Genomic DNA, 14063 nt, shown 5'->3' on the forward strand with positions numbered 1-14063 from the left:
GTGATAGGCTCTTTTTGCACAAGAAACCCCTGTTGAGCGTCCACACACACCTTTTTGTGCAAGAACTCTGGCGCAAAAAGGAGTTATTCCTAGTAGAAACAGGTATACCTACACTGCAAAAAGTCCTCTGTTCTGCCATTTTACTGTAAATTTTCTTGCACAAAAACGCGCTTGAGGTGTGGACAGTCCGTGGGTTTTTGCACAAAAATGGCAAGTTTTGCGCAAAAACCCTGTAGTGTAGACATAGCCTGGGTGTTTAATACAAGTTAACCATCTTAAAGAAATACAAACAATTCCATAATATACACTAAAGTGCACTGGAGAAACGTTCACAACTCATTTCTTTGAACCAGTCTGCTCTTGAACTCCTATTTTACATAAAATACATTCTGTTGGTTTTTTTTCCCTAAGAGTTAATTTCACTCATTAAATACTACTTGTGTATACCTGTAGGTCACAATGCCAGTTCAATTTATCTTTAGAACAGATTTCAAGGAAGTGTTTATTTTTATTGTAAGAATCAAAACATGGGGAGCTGGTAGAGAGTTTTATCAACAATCTTGGGTATATTTAAAAACATGGAAATCTCATTTACACTGATGAATGCTAGTGAACCTTAGAGAAGGAAATCTAGACAATTCCCTTCCTTTCATCTTGGTTAAGTCATCCCACTAATCATACTCCTGAAGTAGTTCAGTGTTTAGAGGAACAATTTTTAAAGTATTCTCATTGTGGTGATTTGAATGCAAAACAAACTATTTTAAATTCTGAAAACAAATAGTTGGCTAGTCTTTTGATGTAGCCATTGGTTAATGTTATTTTAATGATGGCGATTATTTCCAGATCTAAAGTATGCTGGATTCTACATTATAATATTTGCAAGAACCTGAAGGGGAAAGGGATTTTGTTGGTTTCAACAATGAAGCTGCACTTGTATTTTCCCTCAAAAGTCCAACAAGGGCAACCACTGGCTCCCCCACTGTTTACTCTCTGTGTGGGGTCCTGCATCTGTGTCCTTTCTGACTGGTTATGTCCAGGCTATCTTCACAACGTTATTCCTAGCGCAGACCAGTTGCCCAAGGACCAATGCTTGATTTCAACTTCAGATACACCTTCCAGGTGTCATTACTACAATTATAAATACCATACAATTGTGTCCATGCAAGCATCTTTTATTAAGGTAAAAAGCATTCCAGAGAAAACACTGAACAATAAGAGAAACTACATGCATGCTAACAAGCTCACAAGAGTTAACCCCAGTCCTAACATGGATTCTGGCAGGAGGAATCCTTCAAATCCCCACCCAAGGAGGATTCTTTGTGGTTAAAAGTTCATCACCACTTTACCCAGAACAAGCACAGAGTCTTATGGGACCTCAGTTGGCCAAGTTCTTTCAATCCTTCCCAAAGAGTTGGGGTCCTCTGTGCACCAGAGGTCATGATCAGGAAGAAGCCCTATGTCCATTTAAAACGCCCCCCCCCCCCCTTTCTTTGTCTGTTTAAAATTGCATTCTTCAGAGACAAAAAGTATGTTCAAACCTTTTCCATGGGGGTGGCTTCTCCAGAGATTTCACAGCCTAAATGATTGTGCTTGATTTTGCCCTTGCCCCTCCTCCTGGTTGTTCTCCTATTTAACCTCTCTCATGGAAGTAATACAATTGCTTAATAACACATACTCAAATTTATTTGAACTCAATGTATCTTAAAGATATTAATCCTAATTAAATAAAATTAACTTAATTTAATAACATTTATCATAATTCCACAAAGTTCGTTCAGGATATTGCCAGTTTGTCACAGATGCTTACTCACCATTTGAAGTATTCTGATGACTGAAAAGTACCATCAATATCATGATATTCCCTTACATTAATATTTTGCTGTTCTCCACAGAACAATAAGCATCTCACAATTCAGAGAGGAAATTATGAGCGCTATCCCAAAGAGCTCAACCACTAATTTCAGACATAACAACAAAAGGAAGCAACACAAGCAGTCTGGAAGGGTAGACCAGGAAAGGACAGAAGCAATATTGGTAAGATTACCTGGTTATTCAGTACTACTATGATACTAATGTACATAGCATGAGAAAGATCATAAAATATATAGGTGCCTAGTTTGCCAATATCTTGTAGGCATCATCAAGTGGAATTCTGATAGAGCATGGTAGCCTCGAGAAGCAGCTCAAGAGATGTTCCATCTACAAAGGCAATATGGAATTAAACATGGAGCATCTTTGTACATGTGCAGAGAAACAACTCCAGCATGGCTTACACTGTTATAGGAAAGGAGGGAGCCCAGTTGTCAGTTGTTAGAGTAGTGGAGGAACAGCCACCACCATGTGGAATTAGGAACATTGTGAACCTCACAAAAGTTCTACAGGCATGCAAAGGCCCCTCCAACATTACCTCTTCTGGGATGGGAGAAATTTTGTGTAAACATAGGGGAGATTTCATTACCCCAACCAAGGTCTCAAGTGGGACAGTGGCAGTATCCCACTTCACCACAATCCTCCCCTCCCCACCATGCACTCTACATGATAAGGCTTGGTACAGGAGCCTTCTGTCAGAGAGACAGGCAGAGAGCGGACCATTGCTCCTCTTCAGGCTGGCTAGAGCTCCTCCAGATTCTATGCACCTCTCCCTGTTTCTGCATAGGCTGAGGTCCAGTCCAGGAGGAGAAGGGAAACTTCAGCTCCCATCATCCCAACAGAAGACTATATTTAAGGGCAACAACAGTATTTATCGTGCAAGAGGGTTAACCAGCATTAATTTCATCAGGAGGGAGGAAGAGAGTATAGCAGGCACAACATTAGTTAATTTATTTAAAAACATCACATTATTTCTCATTCCCCCCACCAACACACTCACTGATTTACATGGTGTTTATGCAGCGGAAGGGGCATTAATTGGGGGCTCACAGTTCAGCCAGCAACAGACTAAGGAATGTTGTGATAGCTGACCCAATGGGAGGAGGGAAAGAGTAGCATGAGGCACTGATGTATTTCAGTCTTTGGGCACAGGAGCTGGATAATTTTTTCAAGCCTCGTTGAAGCAGAAGTCAATGGGTTACAAAGGTTGACAGAGCAAAGTGATGTGAAAGCACAGAAAGAAGGGCTGTTCATAGATGGAAGGTTCTCCATTATCACTTGAATATAATTACAAGAAGACACTTTCCCCAACAAGAAGCTTGGAACACAGCCCAGCTACTTTAAACTTCCCAGATCTAAATATTGTAACTACCACTATTTAAAATAGAGATGCTTACTTTAAGAACCTCAGCAAGCTCATGAAATAGGTCTGAAATTTTAACAAAGCTATTTTTGAGTTTTAAAACCAAGTGTCTTCAACCTATTTCCCAAAAAAACCCCATAAGCAGTGAGGTGCAAAAGATAATCTACTTTAATATAGTCTTGTCTTGAGTCCCATCATCTGGGATTCTTATCGAATTAAATATTTCTTAATTGATATAATTGCATATTTAACTCAATTAATCACTTCATCTCTATTTAATTCCTTCTCTAGGTGACATAAAATGAAGGTCAGAGAGAAAAAGAAAGGAATTTCCCCTTGTCTATCACCATCTGAATGTTTGATTATAACCCTTATGTTAACAAAGAGCAGGTATGTGATATGAGAATTCCTCTGACCTTGTTTACACATTTCCACATCAATGTATTAACAGTGAAACAATATAACAAGCAAAATATTTGAATTATCAAAAATGGGACACACACAAAATATACACAATGTGCCATACAAAATGTAACAGTTTTAAAACAATGAACACACTTTATAATAGAACAAAAGGTCCATTTGTCAGTCTCTTTCTAACCTTACACAACATAACTTAATTCAGTTATTTTTGCTGCTACCCCCGTTTGCAGTTGGACTTGCATACTGAAATGCAAAAAGATATGTATTAACTAATTTTCAATAAAGACATTAAATATATCAAGCACAAGACACTCCCTCCCCAAGTTTTTCAATGCATTTTGGTTAAGCAACATGTATCCTTCAAGGAATTGAGTTACATAAACTGCAGAAGCCAGAGTTTGCTTACTTGACCTGAGTGCCTTATTATCCAGTAATGAAGTCTTTACCTCTAAAAATATTCTTAAAATGTAAGCTTGGTAAATTAAGTATGACATCCTTTTATCAGACTCAGGCATTCTACAAAGGTGGAAAGTTATTTCCACTAGACCAACCCATGCAGTGTAATGGGGCATCAAAAGTTTTTTAAAAATACCTACAGACATTTGCAGCTGGCCTGCCTCCCACCAGCACAGGTACAGTTTCCATCACATAGGGCAAGGTACAAGTCCCCATTTGTCAACTGTCCCAGCTCCCCATCAAAAGATGTGGATCTCTCCTCCACCCAACCTTGTGTAGTCTACCCTAGAGAAATTAGCAGCTTTGTTACTGAGCAGAGTTAGAGGTCAGTGGTAAATACCTGATTCTTGTGTCTATTAGAGCTTCCACAACTACCATTGACATCTTACAGCCATGAAGTATACTAGTATACAGAAGACCCAATGAAGAAGCACAAACATTAAAGAACTACTCTAAACAAAACTCAGATGTTATATCCATGCCTCCCCAATCATGAAATTCTGAATACCTGTCAGCTGTTTATACTAGCAACTTAATATTTAATACCAATACAGCTACCATATTCACCTGTATCTACATTAAAACTTTAGATCCATAAACCATCTCCAGGCCAAGTCCACCAGTGCTAGTGTAAGCCACATGATAACAGTGATCAATGGCCTGGTGCTCCAACAGCTGCTACCACCAGTGATGATGGGAGGTTTTGTGGAAAATACTATGCTAGACAAAGCCTTGCTGGAAGTTATTGTAACACAAGTACTCATTTCCTCACTCAGATATACCTACCTTCTTGTAACTTCAACTGCAGAACTGTGCTTCAGGTAGCACAGACTCATTTTCAGTGACTTCTTACTCTAAAGACCAGCATCTTATCTAGCTAAAGTAGTATCAGTTCTCATCTGTCTGTCTCACTCTCATTGCACTTTTACTGGCAGCCATCAATGTTCTGCTAATCAGAAACAGGCATCTGAACCTCTTCCCCAACAACAGATGCCAGTTAGGACACAGGGGAGGCATAATGGTTGTATTATGTATTCCCACAACTGGTTAGTAGCCTCTGCTCTTTGGGCTAAGTGCGCCATGCAGCAAGCATGCTCACCTCTGGAGAAGATGTATCTTGTGTCTTTTGACAGCAACAATATTACTTTTCATTGTCAGTTAAAAGGAGTCTGGCTACAATATAGAATCTTTTGTCTCAAAAATCTGAACATGGACATAGGCTGGGAAGGTATATTTAAGAGTCACATTAGGGGCTTTGAAACCTAATGTGTTCAGGGAAGGAGCTGTAGGGAATTAACTAAAGAAGATGTAGAACTAGTTAGCAGGCTTCCACAAAACTTTAATGTGTAGTTTTGTGGACACCATTTCCTTTACCACAAATACAAGCCTTTGGTATTGTACAAAAATATATTTTAGCTGCCCTCACATTTATCCCTTTCAGTCAACTAGACCCTTCTGTGCTTCATTTTCTGTCTGACCTAAAGAATATTGTATTAAGTCCTTGTTCTGCCTCATTCAGATCAGGAACTGGTCTGCCACATCTTAGGTAAATGCCCTAAACACCAGGCTTTTAGCTTACCTGGTGTCTCTCTTGGTTTGACAAAAATTTCATTGTAGACCTCAAAAACCTCCCAACTGAGATTCTCAGAAATTTCATTTCCATAGAATGTTTCAGTTTTGATTGGAATTTTGTGGCAGAAAAAACATACAATCAAAACATTTCTCACCAGCTCTAAATCTTGACAGCTTGTTCATATCCAGTCACCTCTACTGAAATTTGACCTTATCTAATACTTATGATGCTTCCTTAAGATCAAAATCGGTATTGTTCTTATTCACTGAACATGTTCAATCTAGAATTTGTTTCTTTTCATCCAAATACTTTACAGACTGGTATTACATCACATCAGGGAGAAACTCCCCAGAAATCTTGCACCATAATAGGATTGAGCATTTCCTCCAGAGCAGTTTATCTAACACTTTCCGTGGCACCTTTGGGGACATTTTACATATGATTACAATTCCCTTATGATTAACCCCTTCTGGGAACTATTCTTCACTGTTTTCCCTTCTACATTTCTGTTCTCTCTCTCTACTTATATGTGGAGCAAGTGACAGGAGGAAGTCACCTGCTGCTGAAGTGAAAGAGGATGAAGTAGTCATGGTAATGTGCAACTGCATCATACTCCAGTGGTCGTTACCTTCACTCTATGTTTTTGCTTGATATCTGGCTCCACCCCCTACCTCCCAAAACTTGCTTTCACTTAATTACATTCCATAAAAGGAAAGAAACTTCAGATATTACCAAAACAGAAAATTTCTATTCATAGGACAATACATTTGTAGACCAGTGATAAATCCCCAAAAGGAGTCATTCTGCCAAGTTTCCCTCTGATGTCCAGTTTACCCACCAGCAGGATACACTAGTTTGCACTTTCACAGCTCCATCCATTTGAGGCTCTCAACATGCTCTGCACACGTTCACTAATGTGACACAGCCGAGGAATGGGGTGCAGTTGGGGAATCCCCACCATGCCCGCTGGGGTTTGAAACCAAGACCCACAGTGGGCTCCACAGGTAACTGGAGGCCACTCAGCCTATCAGCTGAAAAGCCAGAACTCCTGGCTCCCAAGCCCCGGCTACCCTCCTGAACTGGGTAACAGCCCGGTCCCCTCAGCGAACAGGGCACTGGCTGGCGACGCGGTGCACGCGCGGTCCCTGGGGTGGCAAATACTCCAAACAGCAGCAGGACACCAAGAGGCACTACTTGTTGCAGCTCTCCCGGCCGTCAGAAAGCTCCAGCTGCTCCCCCGCCTTCGCCACCACAGGAGACAGCGCTAGCCCCCGGCAGACTCTCTCTCCAGGTTGCCGGGCCTGGGCTCAGCGCCGCTCCGCCGGGCAGCCCAGGGATGCGCGGAGAAATGCACCACGCGCCCTTTAATGTCCTGATTTTTTTTTTTGCAGCTGCACGTTTGCACGAAAGCTGCCTGGAAACAGTACTGGCTCCCTCCGCCACCCGGACGCTGGCGCTTACCCCAGCCCGCACCGGCTGTCCGCGGCTCCCAGCCCAACCCCTGGCCGCTGCTCGCACGGGCTGCTGCGGGGCCCAGTTCTCCACCACCCCAGGAGAGGGCGGGAGGAGAGACAAGTTGCCGTTCTCCAGGAGGGGCAGCAGGAACCCGGCCTGGAGGCTCTGGGGAAGTTGCCCGGCTGGACTCTTACCTTCTCCTCACTCGGCGAGCAGCTTCGGGCGGCAGCGGCGGCGGGTGCCGGAGGAGGGAGGCTGCGAGGTAGCGGCTGCCGGCCGGCGCTGTCACGCTGCAGACGCGCGGAGGGAAGGGTTGGGCACCGCGCGGAGGAAGAAGGGGGAAGTGCGGTCCCCTGAGTAGATCGTGGGCTGATTGTGACGTAACAATGGTGCTAGGGACAAATGAGAAGCTGTCTGGGAAGGGGGGCGCTATGACGTCATGGCCGCCAGGGCCAATCCAGGGACAATGGAACGTTCGGGACCGGGAGCCCACAGGGAGACGGGGCGGGGTGAGGGGGGCGAGCCTGGCTGGAAGGGGAGCCCTGGGAGCGAAGGGCAGCGAGAGGCTCGCACGCTGGTGGGCGGAGTGCAATCTGGCGCAGCGCCGGCTTGGGGAGATGAGAAGCATGATCCGCAAGGGAGGCGGAGTGGGTTGCGTGGTCCAATCCAGAGGAGGGCGGAGTGAGGGGCCGGGGTGCTGGGGCCCAATCCGGAGGAGGGCGGGGTGGGGACCAGGGAGGCGGAGGATTGGTTGCGCTCCATCGCGCCTTTCCTCCCTAACCGCCCCCCTCCGTCCCGTAGAACAGCTACACAGCCCAGGCCGGCACCGTTATGTCTCCCTTCCTGGGACGGGGCCTCCCCGCCGCTCAGAGCATGCACCACCCGCATGGGGGCGGGTCCGGGCTGAGCTCAGGGCTCTCGGTCCGCTGGAAACCCAAACTCGCGGCTCATCATCACCCCAGGCAGCCGGCGGCCCAGGCGACCAATCAGCACAGTTGCGGGGAGGCGCTGGAGCCTGATTCCCGCCGCCAGTCCCTGTTCGCTGCTAATCCTGGCCACTGAGCTGGCAGTTCCCAGCGGGGGTCAGACCGCTTCTGCTAGGGTGACCGGAGAGCAAGTGTGAAAAATCAGGACAGGGTGTGTGTGTGCGCGAGTAGGGAGGGGTAATAGGCTTATGTACAAGAAAAGATCCCCAATATGTTAGGACATCTGCTGGGCTGTCCCTACCAATGCCTTAGGCAACCTAAACCTGCACTGGCGGGGGAGCGGAGAGGAACGTTCAGTGGGGAGGGGAGCGGCAGGAGGAGAAGCTGTGGGGGGCAGGATCTGGGTGGGATTGCCAACTCTCCTGAGCTGGATGTATTGCATGCCGTTTGCTGCCATCGTGTCTGATCCTGGAGAGTTAAAGGAGGCTCACCTGCAGCCTCAGGGGGCTGGCAGAAGGCACAGGTGGGTCATGCAGAGGGCAGCTGCACAGTTGGCTGGAGGAAAGATGCACTTTCAAAGGAAACTGTCATTTCTCTCCAGGGTTAGAGGATGCCTGAGTAAGATTGGAGTCTAGGGTGGATGAAGAGGGCAACTTGGAGGGTGGAGTGGGGTAGGTGCCACGGGAGCTGGCTCATAGCCCGTGGTGGGTGAGCAGGGGATGGGTTTTGGTCAGAGCCCATATGTAGCTGATAATATAACCCATACACCTGCTGAGTGTGGTTCACTCTTCAATGTAGCAGTACTGAGATCACCTACAGAGTAAAAAAAATGTGAGTTCTATGGCCTTAGCTGAGAGCCAGCTGGCTTTTAGTTCAAGTGGGAGAGGCTCATGCACTAATGTCCAGAAGTCCCAGGTTTGGTTCCACCTGTTGGTGTTACACATTTGGGACAATTTGGTGTCCAGGGATGCTGATGGGGGAGGGAGCAGTTGTTCCAGAGCTTGGTGATTTAAAAGGGCCCAGGATTCTGGGCAGCTACCACAGCTTCAGTAGCAGCTGGAGTCCTGAACCCTTTAAATTGCCCCTGGAGTCCTATGCGGCACAGTCTGGGTGGCACTGGCTGCCCCCAGGCCTGCCTCAGCAGTCCACAGCTGCCTCCCTCCTACCTGCTCACACGTTGCCCAGGGCCTGGCCAAATGTGTTGCCAGCCCAGTTGGTGCCCTAAATGTCATGGTGCCCCATGTTGCTGCATGTTTCACATATCAGTAGGGTGGCTCTAGACATCTGGTCATATTATCCCTGGCAGTGAAGTGGATGGCAGAGTGGACTGTGAAATAGTACAGAAGGTCACAGCACTGAGCATGGCTTGTGTTCAGGACACTGTACAAGGGTTAACGACATTGGGCTCTCGGAACAGGCAGTGTCCAAAGGAAAGGGGTCATCGTATTTCTCTCCTTCTCCAGCGAATCTGTAGGAGAAGACAGGACTTTGGCCTAGTCGACCAGCCTAGCAGTAATAACATACAATCTTTTTTCACTGGCTCTTGTGAGATTACAGGTTGGACCTCCCCGGTCCAGCACCCTCACGACCTAAATAGTCCTGGATGAGGGATTTTTCTGGACATAGGGAGGTCATTTCTGGACCTCTGTTACCATTCCCCCGGCCCAGCTGATGGCCTCCCGGCTGACTCCCCACCTTCTGCTGGCCTTGCAACCCTGCCTGCCCCATTGGGCAGCCATAACTGCCATGGCTCCGGGACCTGCCGGGCAGCTGAGCGCACCGCGTTGGGGCTTTGGGACCAGCTATGCGCCATGCACTGTGGCTTCCAGCCACATATTGAATCTTCTTAGCCCGCTGGGCAGCCCCACTGCCACACACTGGGCGGCCCCACCATCAGCTCGCTGCAGGCAGCCCACTGTCCTACTGGACCCGTAGGAATTCTTGCCACTGGCCCTCCATAGGGACTCTCTGGTTCTGCAACATCCATGCAGGACCATTGATGTTGCTGGACCAGAGGATCCCAGTTATGAGTTTCAACCTGTACTCTGATGGCATTAGCACTTGTCCATAGAGAGAGGACTTCTAGAACACACTGTAACTTATGTTGCCTGAGCCTTCCCAGCCAATCTCTGAAGCACTTGTATCCTGGTTGTACTCTGCTGACACATCTACACTGTTCTTGGTACCCTTGCTATCTACCCTTGCTACCCTGTTGTGATCCCTCCCTCTGGGGCATCTGACATTGGCCACTGTTGGCAGACAGGTTCCTGGGATAGATAGACCTTTGGTCTGACCCAGTATGGCCGTTCTTATGTAGTAAAGCTAGCATGGGTATGCTTTATGTGTACTACAATCACACCTTCACTTGCATTGTCTGTGTACCTCATAAAACAATAGTTTGGGCAGAAATTTTCTAAATCAGATGTCTGCCTCAGGCTGATGAAACTGATAGTAATGTGTAGATGTTATCTCATTGGTAATAATGTAAAATATAACAAAATTTAGGGAGAGTGACAGGCTTGGAGTCTGGAATGGAGATCCACTTTTACCTGATGATTTTCTCCCTCCTTGAAAAGGACTTTTTAGGGAAAATTTTAAGTCAAAACAGTTTTGCTGTTTCTAGGAATAAGAGTAGGGGTAAATATATTATTTCCTATGTAAACTTAGTGAGACATAGGTATATAATAAATGCCATAGTATATGATAAATACCAATCCTATTCAACATATTCATAAATGATCTGGAGAAAGGGGTAAACAGTGAGGTGGCAAAGTTTGCAGGCGATACTAAACTGCTCAAGGTAGTTAAGACCAAAGCAGACTGTGAAGAACTTCAAAAAGATCTCACCAAACTAAGTGACTGGGCAACAAAATGGCAAATGAATTTAACATGGATAAATGTAAAGTAATGCACATTGGAAAAAATAACCCCAACTATACATATAATATGATGGGGGCTAATTTAGTTACAACTAATCAGGAAAGAAATCTTGGAGTCATCATGGATAGTTCTCTGAAGATATCCACGCAGTGTGCAGTGGCAGTCGAAAAAGCAAACAGGATGTTAGGAATAATTAAAAAAGAGATAGAGAATAAGACAGAGAGTATCTTATTGCCCTTATATAAATCCATGGTATTCCCACATCTTGAATACTGAGTACAGATGTGGTCGTCTCATCTCAAAAAAGATATACTGGCATTAGAAAAGGTTCAGAGAAGGGCAATGAAAATGATTAGGGATTTGGAATGGGTCCCATATGAGGAGAGATTAAAGAGACTGGGAATTTTCAGCTTGGAAAAGAGGAGACTAGGGGGATATGATAGAGGTATATAAATCATGAGTGGTGTGGAGAAAGCAAATAAGGAAAAGTTATTTACTTGTTCCCATAATATAAGAACTAGGGGCCACCAAATGAAACTAATGGGCAGCAGGTTTAAAACAAATAAAAGAAAGTTCTTCACACAGCGCATAGTCAATCTGTGGAACTCCTTGCCTGAGGAGGTTGTGAAGGCTAGGACTGTAACAGGGTTTAAAAGAGATAACTAGATAAATTCATGGAGGTTGAGTCCATAAATGGCTATTAGCCAATATGGGTAAGGAATGGTGTCCCTAGCCTCTGTTTGTCAGAGGGTGGAGATGGATGGCAGGAGAGAGATCGCTTGATCATTACCTGTTCAGTTCACTCCCTCTGTGGCACCTGGCATTGGCCACTGTTGGCAGACAGGATACTGGGCTGGATGGACCTTTGGTCTGACCCAGTATGGCCATTCTTATATGCATAAGGGGTCCAATTAATGGTGCCATTTCCTAACATTTGAGTGCTTGACTGTTCAACCTTAATAACATTACAGTAGTTCAAAACTGTTTTTACGGAAAAAATATACATAATTCTAGATAACTATCCTGTCTGTTTCTGTCTCTCCTCAGTTACTCAGCTCCTAACCAGAATATCTGAATGTTTACAAATTGTATACAAATAAAATTCCCCTGCTCCTTCTTAAGGTTGCTTGCCATCCAAATTAGATAGGTTTTAAAACAGCAAATAAGAAAAATAAATAAAGGGTGGGGTACTGGTGGCTAAGGAATGTGATGAACTATAACACATTATTTTCTTTGGCAATGATGTAAAATATAACAACATTTGGGGATAGTAACTGACTTAGAGTCCAGAATGGAGATCCACATTTACCCAAAGAGTTCCTCCAAACAGAATTTCACAAACAAAAGTAAATGATTCAGAGGGGTAGAAGAGTTAGCTTGTAGCTGGAAAAACTTAAAAAAGAATGAATAGTCTTGCAGTACCTTAGAGACTAACAAAACATGTTGATGGTGGTGATCCAGTATTGGGTCACAGAATGTAAGGCACTGGGTCACCTTGCTCAGCACTCAGGGACCCTGGTGGCTAGCTAAGGCTGGGTCACAACCCACACTTCGAAAACTCTTGGCTAAGCCTTACTGTGCTGCACCCTGGAGGGGGACAGCCACAGATCCAGCTTGTAGGCAGGAAGGCCATGAGGCTCCTCATGCAGCCCCCTGTCCTAAGCACTGGTTCCAAACTCTGATTGACAAGAAACCAGCCAATGGGAACTGGGGAGAGTCTGTACTGCAGATGAGAGCTGTGTGTAGCTGCGTGCGTGCCTCCACCTAGAAGCTGGACCCTATGCTGGCCTCTTCTGGGGCCCAGCATGGTTCATGGTGCCAAGGCAGGGAGGAAGCCTGCCTTCTCATCAGCAGGGATTCAAAGCCATGAAGATAAGCCCATGCCCCAACTCTGTGCCCCAATCCTCAGCCACAGCCCTGAACCCTCCCCAAAAACCCAAACAAAAAACAAACAAAACTATTTTATCTAAAGTAGAGATCGAGGTCAAAGGATGTATGGAGTTTTTAAGTTTGGTTGTCCACAACCAGTTGTAAATTGTATTTTGCCACTATGTAGGACAGGTCTAAATTACTCAGCTTCAGTGTTAAATCACTCTGACAACCAATTATTCTAATCTAGATCATCAGATTATTTAAAAAACAAAAATTAGGATTTGTGTGGATAGTAAGGGAGATAGCTAGCAATAATCAGAAGATGCACTTGCTAAGAAACTTTGGGGGAAAAAAAACAAACCCCAAATCTGTAACTCTGAAAACCTACTAAAATGATGTATGTAATAATGTTATATTCTCTGATTCTGTTACCCAGTTTTAGATTCTGAAGTTAGTAAGTAACTGGTGGAGTTAGTCCATTAGAACTGTAATTATAAAGCACTTATTTGCGGCCAGTTTCAGCAACACTTTCTCTATCATGGCTGTAAGCTGGATGACGATATAAATTGCATATTGGTAAGATTCCAAGTTTTATCTGCCAATTCATGTTTTGTTATTGGAGTAGAATACCACCATCAATTTCTTTATTACTGCCAAAAGTAATACAGACTTCAAATCTAGTTAGTAGTTTATTGTGATGCATAGATTGCAGAGAAGAGGGGGGAGGTAGGTGAGGAACATCTTTTCTTTTAAGATTCCATGCACACACACAGATAAAAGCAATCTATAGAAAACAAAGGATTTTGTCTTGAACCTTAAGTTCACCCAGCATGTTATGTCTGAAAGACCAAGGCCTACATTTTAAAAAGCATCCAGTCACTTTGAGTGCCTGACTTGAGACTTGGTCATAATTTCCAAGGAGCTGAAGATTCATATCTCCCACTGACTTCATCTGGAACTCTGTGTTCAGCACTTCTGACGAGTCAAGTTCAAGATAGCTCAACTGCAGCTCCCCAAACGAATTGCCATGCATGAGGCTCTTATCTTTTAAATCCATTTCATTTAGACCATGGAGGAAAATTAATTTCAGCCTATGGGCTAAATCTGCTGCTAATGAAGTCAATGAGAGTTTTGCCATTGATTTTAATAGAAGGAGCAGGGCTATTTTCCCTCTTTAGCTTCATGCTAATATAATGGGAACAGTATTAGATGTTTTCGTGCCTATAGAGCTAAAATTGGCTTGAAA

General features: G+C 44.7%; 1 protein-coding gene across 3 annotated transcripts in view; it reads right to left on the minus strand.

The window, feature by feature from the left end:
• Window positions 1–7748, minus strand: part of ELOVL5 (ELOVL fatty acid elongase 5) — a 58045-nt gene extending 50297 nt beyond the window's left edge. Inside the window, exon 1 of one of the 3 annotated variants that reach the window (XM_006137741.5) lies at window positions 7334–7748. The gene's annotated coding sequence lies outside the window, so the exon portion shown is untranslated. Of the gene's footprint in view, window positions 1–7145; window positions 7168–7333 lie in introns of those variants that run through there. The other 2 variants (XM_006137740.5, XM_075923607.2) reach the window with 2 other exon arrangements.
• Window positions 7749–14063: the final 6315 nt, after the last annotated feature.

This window comes from Pelodiscus sinensis, chromosome 3, assembly GCF_052426305.1.
Source record: "Pelodiscus sinensis isolate ZL-2025 chromosome 3, ASM5242630v1, whole genome shotgun sequence".
NCBI classification, from domain to species: Eukaryota; Metazoa; Chordata; order Testudines; family Trionychidae; genus Pelodiscus; species Pelodiscus sinensis.